Source organism: Chionomys nivalis, chromosome 23 (assembly GCF_950005125.1).
Source record: "Chionomys nivalis chromosome 23, mChiNiv1.1, whole genome shotgun sequence".
Classification (NCBI taxonomy): domain Eukaryota; kingdom Metazoa; phylum Chordata; class Mammalia; order Rodentia; family Cricetidae; genus Chionomys; species Chionomys nivalis.
In genome coordinates this window covers 41933019-41954569 of record NC_080108.1, presented here as the reverse complement: position 1 = coordinate 41954569, position 21551 = coordinate 41933019, and positions in this window count along the sequence as shown.

Genomic DNA, 21551 nt, shown 5'->3' with positions numbered 1-21551 from the left:
ATTTCCAGTCTTCTACTTCTCCTAGGTGAGTCTGCTTCTTTTTTTTCTAAAGCTTTCAGGTGGGCTATTAAGTCTCCAATGTGTGCTTTCTCCGTTTTCTTTAAGTGGGCACTTAATGCTATGAACTTTCCTCTTAGCACTGTTTTCATAGTGTCCCATAGGTTTGAGTATGTTGAGTCTTCGTTTTCATTGAATTCAAGAAAGACTTTAATTTCTTTCTTTATTTCTTCCTTGATCCAGGTGTGGTTCAGTAGTTGACTGTCCAGTTTCTATGAGTTCATAGGCTTTCTGGGGATAGCATTGTTGTTGAATTCTAACTTTAATCCATGGTGATCTGATAAGACACAGGTGGTTACGGATATTTTTTGTAACTGTGTAAGTTTGCTTTGTTACTGAGTATGTGGTCTATTTTCGAGAAGGTTCCATGAGCTGCAGAGAAGAAGGTATATTCTTTCTTATTTGAGTGGAATGTTCTATAGATGTCTGTTAAGTCCATTTGATTCATTACCTCCCTTAATCCTCTTATTTCTCTGTTAGGTTTCTGTCTGATTGACCTGTCCATTGGTGAGAGAGGAGTGTTGAAATCTCCTATTAGCGTGTGTGGTTTGATGACTGCCTTGAGTTTTAGTAACGTTTCTTTTACATAAGTGGGTGCTTTTATATTAGGGGCATATATATTCAGGATTGAGACTTCATCCTGGTGAATTGTTCCTGTTATGAGTAAAAAAATGTCCCTCTCCATCTCTTTTTATTGATTTTAGTTTGAAGTCAACTTTCTTAGAAATTAGTATGGCCACACCTGCTTGTTTCTTAGGTCCGTTTGCTTGATAAACCTTTTCCCAGCCCTTTACTCTGAGTAGACGTCTGTCTTTGTGGTTGAGGTGTTTTTCTTGTAAGCAGCAGAATGTTGGATCCTGTTTTCGTATCCAATCTCTTAGCCTGTGCCTCTTTATAGGTGAGTTGAGTCCATTGATATTAAGTGATATTAATGACCAGTGGTTGTTAACTCCGGTCATTTTTCCTTTCTTTCTTTCTTTCTTTCTTTCTTTCTTTCTTTCTTTCTTTCTTTCTTTCTTTCGGTAGTAGAGTTTGTGTGTTTCCCTTCTTCAAGTTGTGCTGGTGAAGGGTCATTAGATGTCTGAGTTATTTTGGGCATTGTTGGACTCCTTGGTTTGTGATTTTCCTTCTATTACTTTCTGTAAGGCTGGATTTGTGGCTACGTATTGTTTAAATTTGTTTTTATCCTGGAAAACTTTGTTTTCTCCATTTATAGTGAACAAAAGCTTGGCTGGGTATAGTAGTCTGGGCTTGCATCCATGGTCTCTTAGTTTCTGCAGTACATCTATCCAGGACCTTCTGGCTTTCATGGTTTCCATAGAGAAATCAGGTGTAATTCTGATAGGTTTACCTTTATAGGTAACTTGGCCCTTTTCCTTTGCAGCTCTTAATATTCTTTCTTTATTCTGTATGTTTTTTGTTTTGATTATTATATGAAGAGGAGATGTTTTTTTTTTTTTGATCCAGTCGATTCGGTGTTCTGTATGCTTCTTAGACCTTCAAAGGAATATCTTTCTTAAGGTTGGGAAAGTTTTCTTCTATAATTTTATTAAATATATTTTCTGGACCATTGAGCTGTACTTCTTCTCCTTCTTCTATCCCTATTATTCTTAGCTTTGGTCTTTTTATTGTGTCCCATATTTCCTGAATGTTTTGTGATGAGAATTTGTTGTTTATGCTGTTTTCTTTGATCAGAGTGTTTATTTTCTCTATGGTATCTTCAGTGTCTTAGATTCTTTCTTCTATCTCTTGTAATCTGTTGGTGGTACTTGTCTCTGTAGTTCCTGTTCGTTTATCCAAATTTTCCATCTCCATCCTTCCCTCGGTTTGTGTTTTCTTTATTACTTCTACTTCATTCTTCAAGTCTTGAACCGTTTCCCTTACCTGTTTGATTACTTTTTCCTTTTTCTCTTGGTTTTCTTGGATATCTTTGAGAGATTTATTCATTCCCTCTACCTTTTTGTTTGTAATCTCTAATTGATTATGGCAGTTTTTCACCTCCTGTTTAAGGTCCTCTATTATTTTCATATAATTCACTTTTGAGTCGAATTCTTCTAATTCTTCTGGATTAGGGTTACACTTCTTATTTCGGGATTCCTGGATTCTGGTGATGTCACATTGCCTTTCAAGTTGTTGGGGGAATTCTTGCATTGGCGCCTGCCCATCTTTTCCTTCAAATGGAGCCAGGAGAGGCCTGGTGTCTTGGACCAGTCTTTGCTGTGACTAACTCTCTGGGTGTATCTCCTCAGTGTAGGGGCAGGAACCGTTCCCTTCCAGATGAACTCCTCAACACCAACACAGGGACGCTTGGTATTCCAATGACCTGTGGAAAGAAGGGCAAATGCAAGGGGTAGGGCGGGGTCGAATAGAACACAGGCAACACTGCAGTACAAGCTGGAGGTGCCTGTGCTCCCTTTTGGGGGTTGCTGAGGCCTGCCCGCTAGGCAGGCACTCACTGCTGTGGTTGGGTAGCCTTAGTGTAGTGTTTGTGCTCTCTACTGGGACAGTCTGCCCCAGGATAGCACACACTCACCCATCCAGATGGAACTTCTCAGCACCTACACAGGGACTCCTGGTAGCCCCATTGAGCCAGGGACCCAGGGAAGTAGGGGGCAGGCAGAGCAGGTCCAGGAGAGCACAGCAGACACTGCAGCCCCAGCAGCAGGGGCCCGCGTTCCCTGGTGGGGACCTTGAGGCCTGCCCTCTAGTCCGGCACTCACTGCTCTGGGTTGGTAGCCTTAGTGAAATGGCAGGAAACTGTTCCACAGCAAAGGACCCTGCAGGCAAGGCAGGCTTGGGGGTGGGGTGGGAGCGCATATGTAGGAAAGAAAGCCCTGCAGCAGAAGCTGGGGGAGGGCATTTGTGCTCTCTACCGGGACAGTCCGCCTAGGATAGCACACAGTCACCCGTCCAGATAGAACTTCTCAGCACCTACACAGGGACTCCTGGTAGCCCCAATGAGCCAGGGACCCAGGGAAGTAGGGGGCAGGCAGTACATTACATCTTTTAAATGAACTATACAATAACAATACCTCAATCAAGATCAGAAATATGTATATAACAAAATTGTCCTTAAATTAGTATCAGTAAACCAAGATTCGTAACAATGCAAATTACTCAGATCTATATCATATCCCCCTTTAAAGTAAAAGAACATTTATAAACAATATTTGGGAATATGGGCACAGTTTTTTCTCTCCAAACTGCTTCGTGCTGAATGGGGGTACTGTTAATCAGGTCTTTCATTGTATAACCTGTGTGCTAGGTTCATCTCAGTCAGCAGTTGAGCAAAGTAAGTTTTTGAGGGTATTAACAGCAACCTTTCAGGAGGGCATGGTCTATCAAACCATATTTGTCTAGAAGCAATACACAGGGTCTCATCTTCTGTGAAAACAAAAGAAGAACCTCTTTTCCAAAGCATCATATCTTTAGATCCAAATTCTGAAGTCATTATACCTTTATAATATCCATGCTAGTTTAGCTTAGCCCATACAATGAAATGTCTCTCTGTACTTAGCTCCTTTATAGTCAAAAAATTAAAAAAAAAAACACAATAATACACAGAATCCAAACTCTCTGTGAATTTTCCATTTTTGTTGGCTTATTTTTACTCAATTACTTTACTCTTTCTTTAAAGACTTTTTTTAAATCATTAACTTTATTTTATAACTCTTGATAATCTTTATTTCTTTTCTCTTTTAAACCTACTATGTACCTTTATTTAACAGTGTGACCCATGTAGAGGATTTTTTATGTCTGAATCTGTCCTTTTGCAATGTCCTTAATTCTCTACTGTCTTGAAGAGCTTTTAAAACACTAATCAGCTTGATTGCAGCTACTCTGGATGTTGGCTCTGCCTTTCTCCAATTTCAAAATGATGGACATACCATTTCTGCTAGCTCTGGGGCTGCCAGGTAGGAGCCACACTCAGCACTTTAACTCTGAGAATGAGCATGCAGCACATAAACTGTTTTTATTTGAGTTACAGCCAAATCTGCCATGCAGAGCACTATGCAGCCTGGAAACATCTCTCTATATGGTAACAGAAATCCGCTATGCTCTCCTGCTTGTGTATGCCTAGTAGACATGATTCCACTGTCTGCCCAGGCAGGGAGCATTGAGTCACAGGCATGATCTCAGCCACTTTCCTCCCAACCTTAGTGGGCACAGAAACACCCAGGGCCCACTAATGTCATTGAAATATTTTATAGCTGGAGTTTGCTCTGGCGGCAAAGCCCAGGCAGCCACATTTTAAAATAACATGGCTTTTTTCCTCCTGTGTCTGCTGAGTCAGTAAAATTTCTCTGTGGCAGCCCACCAGCAAACAGAAAAAGGCTGTGTTATACTCCATATTTGTGTCTAGAATTCCTTTTCAAGCCCTCTCTGGTTTTATGTGGAGTTAGTCGACCACATAGAGGCACCAATTGTTGTAGGAGGCACTAATTGCATCCTGCCCAGCTAGCTTAACCCCCGAAAAAACCACACAGAAATTGTATTAATTAAATTACTACCTGACCCATTATATTTAGCCTCTTCTTTGCTAACTCTCACATCTTGATTTAACCCATTTCTAATAATCTGTATTTCACCACGAGGTCGTGGCTTACCGGGAAAGATTCAACATTTCTGACCTGGTGGCTGTCTCCATGGCAGTTCTCTGTCTGCCCTTCTTCCTAGCATCCAGATCTGTCTACTCTGACTATCTAATTGCCCTATCAGAAGGCTAAGACAGTCTCTTTATTCAACCAATGGAAGCAATACAAACACAGAAGGACCTCCTACACCAGGAATTATGCCTTTTGTTTTTTTCAATTACCTATGCATAGATTTTAAGTAAATGAAACATGGATCTAACAAAGGAAGATCCATAATACAATTCTAAAGGCAGCTTTTTAATTAAAAAAAACAGCATATAGCAATTTTAACATTATCTATACCAAAAAGTTATCTGAATTTTTGCTAACCCAAATTTAGTAATCGGAACTCAGTGATAAATTTCTGAAGTCAGGCTTGTAACAGCAAACATAGATCATTTTCAGCTCCATGCTTGCAAGATAACTTACATAGACAAACTTTTTAACAAAACAAGCATATTCAGTATTTGCATTTATGAGAAACCACAGCAAACGTAGTTTACATCCCCTTTTACAACTTTTTATAGTGTATGGCTACAATATTTTAAACAGGAGCAGAAACATGCATATACTATAACAAAAAACCTTTAAATTTACATCACATAAATCATGTACCAGTGGGAAACATTTGAGACCAATAGAAGGTTTTTTTTTTGTACATTAACCAATAAAATTTACAACTAGCCCCTATAAATGATGACAGATATTTATAACCCATTGAATCTGAAAGAGTCCTTGACCCGTGGAGCCAAACCTTGGTCAGGTTTGACCAGAAGCTGAAGCATGCAGCATGCAGCCCCCAGGGCAAGCAGAGGGAACTCATCTACCAGCATGAGTGGTATACAGCTTGGGGGTGGGGAAAAGGCTGTTTAAACCTTCCAAGCCATAGCAATTAACCCCAGATTCTCTTGTTTAGTGTTTGAAATCCTATTGGGGCACATCCACCTCCTACAACTGTGGCTGATGGCCTTGCTACATTGCAACAACAAGGCTGCATAGCCCAGCCACCCAGCCATACAGCATGCTGCCCCACAGCCTCATGCTTAGGACCAAGGCTGACTCCTTTTCATGAAATGTTTAAGGCAGTGATGAAAATATACCCCTATGTTTATGGCCCTATCTCTAAAGTCCTGTACGTGATCACAATATCAAAGTCAAAGAAGTCATGATTTAAGTCTGTCCTATATCGTCAGTGTCATTTTAAGTCAGGACAAAAACACAGCAATACACAGACACACAGGACAATGGTGCCAATCCAAACCAAAGACACAGCTTCAAGCTGTTTCATGTGTGTGACTGACCCCTCTATCGAAATGAGACTGCTGACCATGTGTCTCTACACAGAACTGACAACGCTGCCTGCGCGTCTTACCACAGAACTGACTTAGGTTCACACTACAGCTGCAATACTGCAGCCTTATGATTATACCTCAAGCATTTAGGACAAAGAATGAATTTTTATAAAGTTTCAATATCCCCTACCCCATTCTCATTGGCTAGAACCTCGTTGCTGAGTTTCAAAAATGAATATGATCATTTGTTGCAGAAGCAAGGATCCCAGTAAATAATAAAGAAAAAGGCAGAGGTTTCTGACTGTCTTAGTTAGGGCTTCTATTACTGTGAAGAGACATTGTTACCATGGCAACTCTTATAAAGGAAAATGTTTAATCGGGGGGTATGCACTTATAATCATGACAGGGATCATGGTGGCTTGCAGGCAGATGTAGTAATGGAGGAGTAGCTGAGAGTCCTATGTCTTGCAGGCAACAGGAAATCCACTGAGACTCTGGGCAACATCCTGAGCATAGGAAACCTCAAAGCCCACACCCACAGGGACACACTACTTCCAACAAGGTACACCCACTCCAACAAAAACCACAACTTCTAATAGTGACACTCCTTTAGTAGGAGGCTGGCTACTCAGCTCCAAAATAACCACACAGAAACTGTATTAATTAAATCACTGCTTGGTTATTAGCTCGAGCTTCTTTTTAGCTAGCTCTTACATCTTAATTGAACCCATTTTTATTGATCTTTGCATCGTCACATGGCTGTGGCTTACTGGGTAAAGTTCCATCCAGTGTCCTTCTATGATGAGGCTACATGGCTTCTCCTGATTCTGCTTTCTTTCTCCCAGCATTCAATTTAGCTTTTTCTGCCTAGCTCTTCTCTACATATCATGGTCCAAGACAGATTTTTTATTCATTAACCAATAAAAGCAATACATATGCAGAAGGACTTCCCACACCACACTCCCTATGAGATTATGCAGCGAATTACATTCAAACTACCACATTGACATAAAACATGATATCACAGTCACTGTACGGATTATTAAGTGCTTCCACAAGCCTAGGCAGCATTGCTCCATTGCTTCCCCCAGGAGTGATTAGAGTCCAGCAATTTTCTCAAAGACTGCAAGGACAACAGAGATCGAGACTTTCTTTACTAGGAAAGAGAAGTTACATAAACAGCAGGTTTTGAGAGCTTAAGCTGAATGGTGACAGGAAATTGATGAAATCAATTTTATCCTCATTAAGTTTTTACTGATGGTGGTCACAACTGCCCATAATGCTGTTTCTGCAGGCCAAATGAAATCACTGCAAATGAGGCTATCATAAAAATTATAACAGTAATTTGGAGTCCTTGTAATCAGAGCCTCATCCCCTAGGGGGACAGATGGCCTAGGGTAGTGAGTGTGGGCTTAGAGAAGCTCCCACCTTACTCCAGCTGTGGCTCTTTCCTGTACTCTCACCCCTGAAATCAGGCTTACTGAGAAGCCCACATTTATTTGCAAACTTCAAATGATACTTCATCTAAAGACATTAGCCTTGCTACTTTTCAATGTGAATCTTTGCATCAGAACTAATAAGGCAAGGGTCAGGGCCAAGACTCCTCATGCCCTCAAATAAGCTAACAGGGAGAGTGAATTCCTTAAATGACTCCTTACAGCCATTTGTTTTTTCTTGTTACAGAGCTTCTGTTTAGGGGTCACCAGACAAATCATCCAAGAGCAGAAAGGTTCTGGATTCGCCTGAGCTACTACAAATTGCAGTAACATCAGCTCCAATAACTGAGTTGTACCAGAGGCTTCATCTGGACAGACCTTGTAGCACAAAGAAGACTTCTGCATGCCGTTTTGCATATTTACACTTGTACAGTTTATTTGAGACTTCAATTTCAGTTTTTATATATCCTGTGCACTCATTCATGACCCCATTCAGTCTACTCATTCTGTCTTCCAAACCTCCACTGTTTTGCAGTATCCATTGTCCCATTGGTCACTAAAAAGACCTCATTTCTGAGCCCCTGCTTAAGCTTGTGACCACCATGAGAAGGCCTCTGCCTAGAGCACAGCCATCCAACTGTCCACTTACATAATTCTGCTTCTCTTATAAACCCCCAATCCCATTTTCTCTTTTCATCATTTTCAGACAGCAGCTCATGTAATCCAGGCTGGCTTCAAACTCACTATGAAACTTCCCTTAGGCCAGCTCCTCTTGCCTGTGTTTCTCACGTGCTGGGATTACAGATGTGTGCCCTGGGAGTGCCTGACTTTCCTTCTTCGTGTTGAGTTAGATTTGTTACTGTACTTATGTCTTCCTGACACTCCCATATCTCATAGCGTAAGCTTCAGAAACTGGCATTTTCATACTCATGGTGTAGCAGCTATTTTGACTAAATGTTAAAAATGCAACAGAAATTCTAAGACCAACAAGCCTACTTTTGCAATTATTCTTTTATTCATCAGAATAACAATAATTAAACTCCTAGAATGTGTCAGCACTCACTCCAGGTTACATGAGAACTTCCAATCATTTGTATTTTCTTCCAAAAATAGAGCACATTAAAATATCAAAAGTGTGTGGTTTTTTTGATTTCTCATTAGTACTTATGTTAAATTTAAATTATAAATCTTTTGAATTATCAAACTTTTATAATATATTATGGAAAACATTACACTGAGCGCTCCTAGAAATTTAAAAGGAGATTTTACACTATGAACATATGTAAAAAGAAATAATGAGAAAGACAGGCAGAACTGGTTCTTAGAGAATAATCTGTGCAATGAATAATAGAGGCAGCAAAGAACAGGAGAAATGAGAAATGTACCTGAAGGACACTAGGATCCGTAGAAATAAATCTGGGTTGATCAGTAAGAAAAGAGTATAAAGAAACATGTTAATAAGCTAAAGCAGGAATGTTTATAATATTGACAGGGCTGTTTAGTTTAGCAGACACTTACTTGGAAGAAAAATCAAAGTCTTGATAATAAAATCAGAGACTTTCTGATCAAAGTCTCATAAAGTCAGCAGTTGCTGAGGGTCCAAGAGTATTGGTTAAAACCACATCAGTTCATTGAGGATCTTGACACTGAGGCAGACCACGGCCAACATGTAACTGAATGGGTCATCGATCATGTGAAAATTTCATCTTAGTCATATGTGAAAAATGAGCCGAATCTTGTAGGGTAGACCACATAAATAAACATTTAACTATTCTGAAGCCGGTACCCCATACCTCTTCTTTTCCACTCAGAATGTGGGCATGGACCTTCTCTATAGGTCTATTAGTCACTGTCTTACTTCAGCTGTAAACAAGGCCACTGTCTGTCCTTTGACCAATGTCTCTCCTGTCCTTTTATAGTGTCCTAGTTGTTGCTGAGGCAGAAGTCACCAGGGGTCCTACTTTTCCCATGTTCACTCAGAGACCCAGCCAGGGATGTTTCTAGGGAGGTGAACATTGCTTAATGTGGATATTGAGTCAGCAAATAAACTACTATGCTCTGTGCACATGGCTAGAGCCCTTTGCAATGCAGTAAACTTCTACCTAAAAATAATTTTTTCCATTAAACCAGCCAGAATATTCCAGATCAAAGCAAACCTAGACAACGTGGTGAGACACTATTTAAATAAAAATCATTATCTTATTTCTATAGTCCATTCCTGTAATTCAAAATTCAACAAATGAGAAAAATTCTTAAAAATTCATATAAATATAATGATACATGCCATACTTAAAGACATGAAAAATTACTAACCAGTTCAAACACCAAATACATGCCATATACAGGTTTATATATTATAACAACTTTTGCATAGTTCCTTATTATGGGATATAAGTACTCTTCTGCTCATGAACACAATGATTGAATTGCTCTGTCTGTAGCAGGGTGCTGTGGAATATGCATGTGTTGTGAACAGTTTTCTCCATCTACTCTCTGTTGGGATAATTTTTGTATGCTGTATAAAGATGTGTAATTGTCCTTCCTCACCTGCCTAAAGCACCTTCTGAATGGTTTAATAAAGATTTGAACATCCAATAGTTAGGCAGGAGAGGATAGGTGGGACTTCTAAAGAGAGATAGGAACTCTACGAAACAATCTGAGGTGCAGGAGATTAGCCAGCCAGATGCAGAGGAAGTCAGCCAAACAGTACCAAGGTACTGAGGAGCAGTAATGGGCCACGTGGCAGAGCATAGATGAATATAAATGGGATAATTTCAGTTGTAAGAGATAGTTGGGAACAAGCTAAGCTAAGTCAAGCTCACAGAATTAAGAAAAAGTCTCCATGTCTTTACTAGAGAGCTATCAATGTAAGAGAAAGACCTGATAAAACTCTCACTATTGGTTGAAAACTTACAAATGCATCCTTACTGAAATTTTTTCAAACATATCTGCCATATACATTAAATAAAATCAAGGTGTAATACCAGATGTTTCTCCTGCTTCGAATAGCTTTGCGTGTGAGAAGAGAGCAGAGTTCATTTCCAGCTTTATATAAAAGCAATGGAAGTCAAGTTTTCTTGTATGTTAGCTCATAACTAGAAACTTACACACTTGCTAGAGGATGCATGCCGTACTCGGTAAAGGTTTGGCATATACCTTTGTGTAGAATAATTGTTCATGTTTGGAGTTTCTGTATTTTCTCTGCTTCCATTCAGAAAATACTCATTTATGATTGGTCTCCTAGAATTCCTGAGATCATCAAAGGTTTTCCTTACAGTTCTGTAGTATCAAGTTGAACTTAAGGTAATGATTGGGCTATCTTCAACAGAACCAGAACAACCCAAGCAAAAATTAACTCTGCTTCTCCACACTTTTGTTTTGCAAACGATACAGTTTTGCTGACTAAGTGAGGTTGAACATGCAATCTTTACAATTCTCTGTCTTATAACTCGGATCTGCCAGTTACTCTGAATTACTCAGGGAACCACCATTGTGTTTCTGTGTCAGAGAAGTCAACATTCCATATTTCACAGGGACTACAGCTCTCCTAGGTCTGACTTGTTTCACTGACCTCAGTGTCTTCATATTCACTCATATTGTCGTATAACACCCAGCGCTGAATGATAGAATATTGCACAAACATACTGTACATGTGCAGGGCTTCACCAGTCCATGGACAATTAGTTTGTTTCCATAACTTTTTCACTAGATGATCCACAGGGAACACGAGGGAGAGCTGTCGTATTAGTTCACAGGCAGGCTACCAGAGCTGGGATTGTTGAATCATGAAGTGGTTTAATTATTAATTTTAAGGTAATTCGGTAGTGTGCTCTGTCATTGATATAATAATTGATATCCTCAGTAGATGTGTTTAGGAATTTCTGTCTTCACAGCTCCCCACTGCTGTTCATCTCATGTCATTTTACTTTTCTGTCACCTTGGCATGAGTGACATCTCACTGTGGAGTTGCCTTTCTTGAAGATCAGTGCTACCCAGCAATTTTTAAGATCTGCCTTGGTCATATTTATGTGGTTATGTTTCTATAAATGTTTATTTGCCACTTTTACCATTTTTAGTCAGGTGTCAGTACTGGATTTTATGACTTGCCCACAGAATTCAAGTGTGTGGCTGGGTATTTTCTCCTACTTAGTAGTCTTCAGCAGTTTCTTTCTTTCATTGTGCAGGAAGTTGCAGTAAAATGTAGTACGACCCAATGTTTGTTGTGGTTCCCTCTGCTTTGGTGTAATAATAATAGTAATAATAATAATAATAATAACATAATGTTATGAAGACCAGTGATAGAGGTCTTTTTCCATTTCTGATTTTGGATTCTATATTTAAGTATATATTCCCATTAGAGTCAGTTCTGTAAATGATGTCAACCACAGGGCTTACTTTCCTTCTCTGTGTTGGGAGACTCCTTTTTCAGCAACCATCCTTATGGAGGTGCATACCCTGTCTCTAGTGTGTATTCTTGGCTCTTTGTAAAAGACCATTAACTATGTGTCACAGTTACCCTCGGCTGTCAATTGAATAGAAACTTGAGTGATCTGGGAAGAGGTAAAGTCAAATGAGGAACTGCCTACATCAGACTGGCCTATGACCATATATTTTCTAAATTGATATGTGATGTAGAGGGCCCAGCACACATGATGTGGCAACATCCCTAGGCAGATGGTCCTGGACTTTATAAGAAACATAGCCAAGAAAGCCAGGGCAAGTCAACCAGTCAAGAGTGTTCCTCCATGTCCTCTACTTCAGCATCTCAGTTCCTTCCTCAAGAATCTGAGTTACTGCACTGTTTTCCCTTGATGACGGGTGGTGACCTCGGTAGTGTGAGTCAAATAAACACTTTCCTCCCTAAGTTGCTTTTTGGTCTCAGTGTTTATCACAGCAACAGGAATCAAGCTGGAATGCTCAGTTTGTATGAGTTTGTATCTCAGCTCTCCACAGTGATTGTTATGTTTATGGTTTAATGTCAGTGACATATTGATTGGATTGCTTTAGCCTTATAATAAGGTTTGAAGTATAAAACGCTGAGACCCCCTGCTGCATTTTGCTCTTCCTAATGTTTTTGTTTTTGTTCTTTTTTTTTTTTGAGCTTTTACAATTCCAAACAAAAATCTTATGATTGCTTTTCTATTTCTAAGAAACTATCACTGGAATGTTACAAGGATCATAGGTGATCTACAGATTGCTTTGTGATTAATTTAAAGAACATTCATTACTCAGACACATGGTCACATGTGTATTTGCATCTCCTTCAGTTCCTATCATCACTGTCTAACAATGTCTAGTATTTAGAATTTTGCATCCTTGAGTTGAATTTGTTCCCAGTAAATTATTTCTAATGATATCATATATTGATTAGTGTTTATTTGTAGTTTCAATAGTTCTTTGTCAGTGTACAGAAATACATCTGTGTAGTGCATGACAATTTTGTAGCCTCCAACATTACTGAACTCAATTTTTTTAATCTTTGCATCCTTTGTTGTATTTAAATTCCTGCTTTATTTTATTTTGAGGGATAAAGGGGCAAGGCCATTAGAGTGTTGTGGTGGGGGGAGACCATAGTCTCTATGGGTAGCACACATTGATTCATTTTCTTTCTTTCTTTCTTTCTTTCTTTCTTTCTTTCTTTCTTTCTTCTTTCTTTCCTTCCTTCCTTCCTTTCATACATCCTTCCTTCCTTTCTTTTATTCTTTCTTTCTTCTTTGAGATAGGGTTTCTCTGTGTATCCCTGGCTGTCCTGGAACTAACCATTTGTAGACCAGGCTGACCTTGAACTCACAGAGATCTGCCTGCCTCTGCCTTCACTGGGATTAAAGGTGCACTATACTGTAGGAAAGTCTGCTTGTTTGTTTCAGGCTGCTCAGACTCCCAAAATAACCACCCAGAAACTGTATTAATTAAATCACTGCTTGGTCAATAGCTTAAGCATATTTCTGACTAACTAATACCTTAAATTAACCCATCTAGTAGCAGTCTGAATATCACCTGAGGCTGTGACCTACCAGGTAATGTTCCAGGTTCTGTCTCCAGTGGGGTTACATGAGTTCTCTTTACATTACATAACACCACACTCTTTCTCCCAGCATTTAGTTTAGTTTTTGCTTCCTATCTACATTCTTCCTTGATATAGGCCAAAGCAGTTTCTTTATTCATTAACCAATAAAAGCAACACATAGACAGAAGGACCTCCCATACCCCACCATTCCCAACTTCATTTTCTTTTCAATATAGAAGATTTTAAACCTTTTCTCTTATACCTCAGGCTACAATCTTCAAGAGTGTGCTGAACTTTGAGAATTCTTGCCTGGTTCTCAAATTACTGTTAGCATTTTCAAATTTTTAGCACAAAGTAGGAAAATAGCTCTGGGCTGGTCAAATAGAACCTTCATTATGTTGATGCATGCTCCTTCAATTTTTCAATTTAATTTTTATTTTAAGCCTTATTATGAAAATGCTGCAGAAACAGTTTATAATGAAATAGCTTAAAACCTCATCACTTACTTTCCTGTACACACTGAGAATGCAATGTTACCAGTTTTAACATTTTTACTCTGCATTTCTGGTTAATTGATAAGCTTGCTAAGCTACCTTTCATCCACAGACAAATCCTGACAGATGTTCTGTGCTCTTTGCTCAACCCACTTTGGTACTTTGCTTGTTGGTCCCATACTGAAGGCTTGTGCATCTGTGCTTTTTAAGGATCTTGCCATAAAATAGTGTTTTTTTGTTGGGTTCTTACCAGACCTTAATATGAGAAAAATGCAGTCTCATAAGACAAGTTTCATAATATTTCAACAAAAGTACAAAATAGTTGTTCAACAAAAGCACTACAAAACTTGTCAGCAATTCTTTAAATGTTCAGAGATTTCACCAGTGAAGCCATCTGTATAACCCTGTGGTTTTCTCTATTGAAAGGAAAATAATTAACAACTCAATAACCTTCAGAGTTATTGTCTGTTTGGATAGTCTATTTCTTTTTGATTTAGTAGGTTGTACATTACAAGAAATTATTCAGTTCACTATTGTGTAATTCTTCATGGAAGCCTCTTAAGATTCTTTATATCTGTCATGTGTTATAATGCATTGTTTTACACAATAATTTTATTTATTGAGTCCTTGTCTTTTTTTGTAGAGGGTAGTTTAATATAACCTGTGGTTTGTTTAATTGTCTTTTAAAAAGCCAACTCTGTCTCACCATTCTTTCTCATTTTCCTTCTGGTTTTTATTTCCTTCATTTCTGTTCTAGTTTGTGTGCAGTCCTCTGTTATCTTCAAAATTAGTTTTCCCTCTTTGTTCTAGCTCCCCGTGGTCTGAAATTAAATAGTTTGTATTTTGTCTTTTGTTTTATGTACATATTTATTGAACTGAATTTTATTCCTAGAACCAATTTTTCTGTATCATAGAAGTTTGCTATGTCAAGGTTTTCAGTTTTGTTCTCGGTTCTTTTTAATGTCGCTTTATTTCTGCTTTGATTCTTTGTTAATGAAGAGGATTCTATTTAATTTTTTGTTTGTGTTCCTTTAGTCATAAATTTATTAATTTCCAAATATTGTACTATTGTGGCCAGAAAAGATATATTAGCTGAATAGAATCTTGAATTCATTGACATTTTGTGCCCCAGTGTCCCACGAGTACTGGGAAGAACTTGTCTCCAGCTGTCACTGCACTCAATGCTATAATGTGTTTGCAACAGCCTTCAAGCCCCAAGTGCTCTGCTGTCTCTTGGTGTTTTTTAGTCAAGACGCTCTCTGTTCGTTGTGATCAAATCTCTCTGTCTTATCAAACTTTCCCAAGGTTAGCATTTTTGCTTGTAGGGGCCGAATGTGGTTGCCCCAGCATGAGCATTCTCTTTCACTCATCCCAAACTAAAACAGAATCATCTTTCTATGTTTTCAGTTTCAGAGAAACTATTTATGAAGAATGCACTTGTATGGGGCTCTTGTCCTACAGTCAAGAGTAAAGCAGATGCACAGACTAGTCTGTTCTATGAGCCCTGCACTTCTGAAGCTGTGGACGGGCTTTAGAAAGAGGAGTGGATAAAGGAGAGAAAATGCTAGCATGTGTTCATTCTTATTAAAAAGTGCATTCCGCTTGCCAAGCTTCTGAAGATCTGTAATTCAGTAGATGTGTAGTGTTTATACTGCATGGTAGTAGTAATTAGAGAAGCTCTGAGCTAGCGAACACAGGCACTGCTTTCAGGTTAAACACTGCTGTGTCCAGTCAGGGACCCACTTGTCTCAACCATAAAGCAAGAACGTGAGCTGGATAAAACTCTTAAGTCTCTCTACCTGGAATCCAATGATTCTAACTCCTTTGTGTGACATTTTTTAAAATTCTTTTGCATAATGAGGTGGTTTGTTATGGTTAATTTGCTGAAGGATTTACAGAGCAATACTATTTTGCTACTTCATTCCCCCGAAATTTTAATACAATTTTCTTTGAATAATTTATTGATTTCCCTTAAACAAGACAGCTATCATTTATCAGAGAGATATCTGCTTCTGCCTTAGGAAGATACGTTATTGTGAGAAATTCTAAGTGGTAAGCTTACCTCATAAACAGAGGCCACGTGCATACATGAAAATTGTTAAATGCCTTCTGGAGACAGATCAGCCTTGAAAACATGGACTATATCGTCTTTCTGTCATTGATTGGATGCCTTGGGTTGTTGTCTTGGGCATTGTTTTTAACTCTGACAGACTTTGTAGAAAAACCTGATAGAGAGTGACCTTTGTTGTATTGATTCTTGATCTTACAGTATTGTTCAAATATCCACACAAAAAATATTGCATGACTTGTCATTGGTGATGAAATTTTTTCCAACTGTTAGATATCATTAGACTGCAAATAGTTAAGAATGTCCAACTGTAGAGTTCCTCCTGCATGTGACTTACCAGAAACACACTGTCTAATCCTCACAACTCTACAGTACTAACATTCTGCCTCCACAGAGGGATTTACAAGGTAAAGAGAAAAACTGAGCAGTTTATTCAGGGTACACAGTTTCTATAGTCTGGAGCTGAAGGTGGAAAACAGCTGACTACAGGACACAGTGTGTTTGCACACCACAGTTACCCACTAGACTGAAGCCACAAATTCACCCACATGTACAAATGCTTTATTATTATTACATGTACAAATGCTTTATTATTATTGAGTTCATCTTTGCACACCTGAATCTTACACAGCACTTAGGCAACCTTGTTCTTTAAAAACTGTAGAAACTGTGTTCTCTGATCTCATATGAATGGTAAGGACAATTACTACAACATGAATTACCTTCTATTATTGAAATGTTTATATTGGGATCTCATTTTAGACTGCTTTCCTGCAAATGGTAACTGCAAAATAGTGATTTTATTAATTTAAAAAGTTCCAACTGCTCTAGAAATATTATTTTCAATTAATGTTTTCCTCGTGTCTGCTTCAATCTACATATCAAATGGATTGCAGATAGTTGAAACTCATCAGACTAAATGAACCATTCAGTATCACAACCCATAGTAGAAAAAAAAGAGTACAAAAGATTTGGTAACTTTCAGTTATTTCCTATTCTGTGCATACTAGATAAGATCTCTGAGAAAACAGTAAATTTGGATACAGAATTTGACCTTAACTTAACAGGTTCTACTTTCAAATGAGACTCTTGTTTGGTACCCCCTTCATTCTCTGATTAAGTAATGATTAGAAATATGTCTCATGTTTGTTTGGTACCTGATAACACTTCAGTTATTTTTATTGTATCATTTGATCTTCAGAGAACCTAGGGGTATAATTGTCCTTACCATTCAAGTAAAAAGAAGCAGAATAATATAAAAAATGACTTACAAGTTGAATCTCTTTTAATTCTAAAAGCAAACAAAAATTAATACATTAGAGATTAATTTTATTATTACATAAATGCAGCAATTGAGACTACACTAAGTAATCTCTATCTTTCTCCCTCTCTCCTATACACACACACACACACACACACACACACCACTCTCATCAGATGATGAGTGTTTTAGAAAAGCTTCCTTGAAAATAGGATGAGACAAGATGGTGCACGTAGGTTAGGTTTATTGGGTAGAACTCAGAAGGTTAATCAAAAGGAATTGGGAAAGGAAGGCAGATTGGAAAGGGGCCAGGAAAGGAACTGACTTGCTGTATTCCTGAAGCTAAGGCCTTAGACGGCATATTGGGAAGTTTTTTAGATGCTGTTCTTGTAGAATCCTCTCTACTTGAGGAAGACAGCGTAGCCTTATATGTCTGTAGGTGAAATTGTCTCTGAGTAGCAGATGAGCCCTGGAACAACGAGTAAATTGGGTAAAGCAGTTTTCTAAGCACAAAGACAGATTTCTTTGAAGGGATGACTCATGTGCAATTGATATTTTCAGCAGAGAGGGAGGAAATGCAGATCTTGAAGAGGAATTCTGAACAAGTTTCCAAGTGTTCCTTTTTTCTCTCTCTAATCCTTTTTATGCACTTTTTATTAAGTTTTTTAAATACAATTTTTTAACTTTATGTAGTTAGCACCATTCCCACTCCTCCTCTCTTCTTTCCCCACCCTTCTCCCTCACCCACCTTCCACTCCTCAGAAAGAGCAAGGCATTCCATGGGGAATCATCAAAGTCTGACACTTCACTTCACTCTGAGGCAAAACCAAGGCCCCTAACCCCAAAATCTAGGTTGAGCAAGATATTCCCTCCAATGAGAATGTGCTCCAAGACACTAGTTCAATCACTAGGGATAAATCCTGGTCCCATTGCCAGTGGTCCCACAGACCACTCAAGCCTCACAACTGTCTGCCACATTTAGTGGGCCTAGTTTGGTACTAAGCAAGTTCCCCTGCTCTCAGTCCAGAGTCAGTGAGCTTTCATTAACTGAGTTCAGTAGTTTCTGTGGGTATCATCATCCTGATCTTGACTCCTTTGCTCATATTATTGCTCCTCCCTCTCTTGAACTGTTCTCTGATAGCCTGGCCCAGTACTTTGCTGTAGATCTCAGTATCTGCTTCCATCAGTCACTGGATGAAGACTCCATAATGACAATTAAGGTAGTCATCAATCTGGTTACAAAGTTAGGTGTCCCCTCCAGTGTTGCTTAGAGTCTTAACTGGGGTCATCCTTAGGGATTCCTGGGAATTTCCCTAGTGCCATGTTTCTTGCTAGCCCTTTGATGGCTCCTAAAAAAGACATCCTGAGTGAGGTAACCCAAATCCAGACAGACAAACATGGTACTCACTCATAAGTAGACACTGGACACAAAGCAATGGATAACGAGTGTATAGTCCAAGATCCCAGAGCAGCTAGGTAACAAGGGGAACACTAAGAGAGACATTCATGGATCCCCCTGGGAAGGGAAACAGACAAGAACTCCTGAAAAAAATTGGGAATATGGAGGGGGAGAAGGGACCATGGAAGGGGAGGGAGATGGGAGAAGGGGAGGGAGGAAGAGAAGAGTGAATGTGTCCCTTATAATTAGTAAGGCAGTAGGCATGTACTGTATCTGATGGCTTGCTTCTGGCCTCTTTCTTCCTTCAATATTTCACTCCCCATAGCTTTAAGAAGTGAATCATGAGTTGATCTTGTATCCTGCCACATTGCTAAAGGTGTTTATCAGCTGTAGGAGTTCTTTGGTAGAGTTTTTGGGGTCATTTATGTATATTATCATATCATCTGCAAATAACGAAAGTTTAACTTCTTCCTTTCCAATACAAGTCCCCTTGATCCCCTTATGTTGTCTTATTGCTATTGCTAGAACTTCAAGCACTATATTGAAGAGGTATGGGGAGAGTGGACAGCCTTGTCGTGTTCCTGATTTTAGTGGGATGGCTTTGAGTTATTCTCTGTTTAATTTAATGTTAGCTGTCGGCTTGCTGTAAATAGCTTTTATTATATTTAGGAATGACCCTTGTATCCCTAATCTCTCCAAGACCTTTATCATAAAGGGGTGTTGAATTTTGTCGAACGCTTTTTCAGCATCTAATGAAATGATCATATGGTTTTTTCTTTCAGTTTATTTATATGGTGGATTACATTGATAGATTTGCGTATGTTGAACCAGCCCTGCATCTCTGGGAAGAAGCCTACTTGATCATAATGGATAATTTTTCTAATGTGTTCTTGGATTCGGTTTGCCAGTATTTTATTGAGAATTTTTGCATCGATGTTCATGAGTGAGATTGGCCTGTAATTCTCTTTCTTGGTTAAGTCTTTGTGAGGTTTTGGTATCAGGGTGACTGTAGCTTCATAAAAGGAATTTGGCAATGACTCTTCTATTTCTATATTGTGAAATACATTAAGGAGTATAGGTATTAGCTATTGTTGGAAGTTCTGGTAGAATTCTGCATTGAAACCATCTGGTCCTGGGCTTTTTTTGGAAGGGAGGTTTATGATAACAGCTTCTAATTCTTCGCGACTAACAGGTCTATTTAGATTATTCACCTGGCCTTGGTTTAACTTTGGTATATGGTACTTATTTAAAATTGGGAACTCACCAAGGCCAGCTGGACTGGGTCTAAAAAAAGCATGGGATAAAACCGGACTCGCTGAACATAGTGGACAATGAGGGCTGCTGAGAAGTCAAGAACAATGGCACTGGGTTTTGATCCTACTGCACGTACTGGCTTTGCGGGAGCCTAGGCTGTTTGGAAGCTCACCTTACTAGACCTGGAAGGAGGTGGGAGCTCCTTGGACTTCTCACAAGGCAGGGAACCCTGACTGCTCTTTGGGCTGCTGAGGGAGGGGGGAGTTGATTGGGGGACGTGGAGGGAAATGGGAGGCGGTGGCAGGGAGGAGGCAGAAATCTTAGAAAGAAAGAAAGAAAGAAAGAAAGAAAGAAAGAAAGAAAGAAAGAAAGAAAGAAAGAAAGAAATGAGTGAGTCATGTCATTGATGTCATTTATACTTGAAGATAAGAATGTTTGCTCAGGATTATACAAGTGCCATAATATGAAATAAACTGTCATTATGCACTAACTCCTTATACTTAAATATATTTCTCTGAAATTTCTAAAAAATATCTGCATCTCAAAGGTGAGGATGTACGATTAAATTGAGTGAGATAACAGATGTGTTAAATACTGTCTGGCAAATAGAACTGAGCCCTTAAGGGATATTTGTATTTTATACCCATTTCCCTTATGACTTCCACTTGCAATACATGAAGAATATCAGTCAACATAATGAAAGGCAGAAGGTATTTTTAAACTCAATAATAGTCACTTGCTTAGACAACGAGAAGTCCTGCATTCCATCCTCCACATTGCAAATACATTAGTAAACTTACATGCAACATAAATAACTTTTAACATTTTTCCTGTTGTCTGACTCCAGAATCTTTTCATTTCTGAGAAGAGGGGTAAATTAGGAAGGGGACTCATTCTTTCTCCTCTTATATTGAATCTAATGTTGATTCTACCCCACCCTATTTTCTCCATCAGCTTCAGTATGACCTTGAGAACAATAGCCTCATTGCCCCGAAAATATTTTGATATGTGTAGTTAAAGTGGGAAGTATTCTCTAAACAGAAATTGAACCTGAAGAGAGCCTAGTACTAATTAGGGAACTTTACTGCTGTCCTTATGTCAACTCAACCCGCACTAAAACTAGCAAAGAGAGAAAAATAGCAAGAGTTTCTTGCTTCTAACTTTTTGTCAAGATGCTTTCTTGCCAATCCCTGCATTCTTCATTGGCTAAAAGATGCTTACGTAGCCAGTTCTCAATTAGAACAGACAGGAATCTGACAGGGCATTTAGAATACTCCACTTTCATGCATCATTCTCTAACAAATATCCCAGATAGCTTACTGGTGTCCAGGGTAACCTTAGATGTCACCTACATCCTTGTAGTTAGGTTTTATATCTACCATAACAGTGGTACTTGTTTTTATTTGCTGCATATTTATAGAACTTCAGAGTCCAGTAAGAACAGGTTTAATTACCTAATTACATTTTTATGTAATTGTAACCGAAAAATTGTGCAATCATTTTTTTTCAAAGAGGTACATTCTCTATTTGCATCTGATTGTTTTTGCAGCGAATGACTAAGAAAACAGCATATTACTGTACAGTTGTTTAGTGGGCAGTCTTATTTCCAGAGACACAAGTATGCAGAGTATAGTGGATGTGAGCTTGAG